At 40.0% G+C, this 2,549-nt stretch overlaps 1 pseudogene; it reads left to right on the top strand.

Annotated features, from left to right (window-relative positions):
* The first annotated feature begins 869 nt into the window (after positions 1-869).
* On the top strand, positions 870-988 carry LOC111729958 (annotated as a pseudogene).
* Positions 989-2,549: the final 1,561 nt, after the last annotated feature.

Here is a 2,549-nt window from a genome sequence, read left to right as displayed (position 1 = left end):
TATATTCAAATTTCACCAATATTCTAATTGATGTCCTTTGTTGCAATCTTTTATAAATTTTTTCTTATACCAGAACGATCCAGAGTTACATCTTGCATTTAGTTCTTATGCCTCCTTACTTTTCTTTGAAACATTCTTCCACACTTTGTTTTCATAGCCTTGACAATTTTGATGAGTACAGATCAGTTGTTTTATAGAAAGTTTCTCAATTTGTGTTTGATCGTTTGATTAGAATCAGCTTATGCTTCTTTGTTTTTGGCAGAAACACTGAATAACTAACTGATATTGAGTCCTTCTTAGGGCATCACTAAGGAGCATAATCTCAGACCACCCCATTTTTTAGTGATTTACTTTGATCATGTGGTTAAAGTCAGATGCCCTGATTATTTTTGAATGAGTGCCAGACATTATGTATACAATTTTTGGTGCTAATTTGAGGCTCTGCATGATGTTATCTTTCTCCAGAGAAGATTTACTTTTGCTTTTGGGCAGACAGCTGGGCTAGGGGTAGATAACCCAATTTTTGTCAGAGATTCAGGTAATTCATATTGGGGTTTCAGTCTTTTTGGAACTCATCAATTTATGGTTTATCTTATTCTAAGGATTTAGCACTTAGGGGTCCCAACCAAAAACCTAGGTGTTGACAGGGGCTCTTCCTCCTGGTAGACTCAGAAGTACAAGCTTCGTTTTCCCAGTCTTTGGAGTGATCAAAAGCTCAGCTCAGCTTCTTAACCTGTCGGCTACTGCTTTTGCTTTCTGAATTTACTAGAGTCCCTCATGGGGAGAAGTAGCCCCAGATGCTGGGCTTACTTCTCCTTGTCTCCCACCTCTTTCGTATCTCTTACTTATCTCTTAAGATACCCAGTCCTGTCTACAGCCATGCCACCCTGAACAAGCCCGATCCCATCTGATCTCAGAAGCTAAGCAGGGTCAGGCCTGGTTAGTACTTGTATGGGAGATCACTTAGGAAGGCCAGGTGCTGTAGGTGTAAAAAATAAAAAATAAGGGATTGTAAATTGACAAAGTCTTTGCAATCTGTGAGGTCAACCAAGGGTTGCCTCCCCTAAAAAAAAATAGACACCCACTCCTTTGGGAGACCTCTGATACCCTTTAACTCATGGTTGTTACATTCTGTTGGGTTTTCTAAGTGTTCTTGGTAGGAGTGTTGGTCCAAAGATAACTCAATTTTGCTAGAAATGGAAACTTTACCACTATTTTTTAATGATTATTGATCTCACCTAAATTGCTTAGGCTGCAAGGGCCTAAAAATGCAATTAGAAAAGTAATAGTGCATACGAAAACAATGAAAAACTAGTACATATATGAAATCCGAGTTTCTGAAACTTAAAATTCAAGTGAAATCTTCTTCATGAGTAGCGAGCTCGTTTTATTTGACTGCTACCACCTAGATGATAAATGTACATAAATCAGCGGCTTTGTCTGCACACTGGAATTGCATTACTCAAGTGTGGACTATCTTTTCACTTTTCTCGAAAGCAGAAAACCCACGACGACTTCGTTATCCGATAAGAGTATTTTCTTCTAGAACTTTAGCAGCCTTAGATGCATTGTAAGCCAGGAGAAAAAAAATTACTCTTACTTGAGTATTCTTTTAGAAGTACATTGTCTCTACAGTATAAAATGCTTCAAATACCTTGTCATGTTGTCTGATCCCACAGCGGAGAATGTGGTCTTGGAATGCACGTAATCCTTGTTGTTAGTCTTCCTTCCTCTGTAATAGTTGATTCTAGTCAATAACACTGTGCATCGACGATCCAGAATGACAAAATGAGGTTTTTCTGCAGAGCATTCAGAGCCCTCCAGCCCTCTCGGGATGTCATTGCCCCCGGAATGTGCCTTGCCAGGAATGACAGGGCAAGTGCATGGGGCTGGCAGTGTTCGAACCTCAAGTCTTGAGAACAAACTGCATACCTCATTTATATTTTTGGCAATTTATTTTGGGTTTCAGTTAAGTATGCTAGACCGACAACTTTTTTTTTTTTTAACCAAAATCTATTGACTATTTTTATTCAGAACTGGAAACACTAAGAATTCGCACTTCTTTTTTTAATGGTACATTTACAAAATTGCTATAAAACAGAGTTACGGATTAGACCGTTTTGTTGGTAATTCAGTAAAGTCGATCCTATTATTTTTAAATCTGTAGAGACTCAAATATTATCAGAGCGTTATGACATCATTTCAGAATCCTTGGTCCCAAAGATTTACGTGGCAGCAGCCGTCGGCTCTGTTGTCTGTGATCCTGGTGTCTGTGCCCTGGCCCCTTTGGCTAACACCCTCGGCCCTCTGTACTCTTTGTGACAAAGCCGGTAACTTACACTGGTTCTTTTGTTAACCTTGCTCTGTAGATGAAATTGAATTCAATTGAGCAAATTGTCCGAGGCCTCTTTCCCAGAATCTCAGAGGCTCAGAAAAGGGGTTCAGCATTGAGCGGCTTCCAGCTTCAGCCTTACTGTTCTGCCTCCAGACCCTGCTGAGCTGACCTATTGATGTGCTGATGGGAGCACCCTGTCCCCAGGGAGTTTTGG

Source organism: Pteropus vampyrus, unplaced genomic scaffold (genome assembly GCF_000151845.1).
Source record: "Pteropus vampyrus isolate Shadow unplaced genomic scaffold, Pvam_2.0 Scaffold292, whole genome shotgun sequence".
Lineage (NCBI taxonomy): Eukaryota > Metazoa > Chordata > Mammalia > Chiroptera > Pteropodidae > Pteropus > Pteropus vampyrus.
This window is presented reverse-complemented; position numbering and strand designations above follow the sequence as displayed.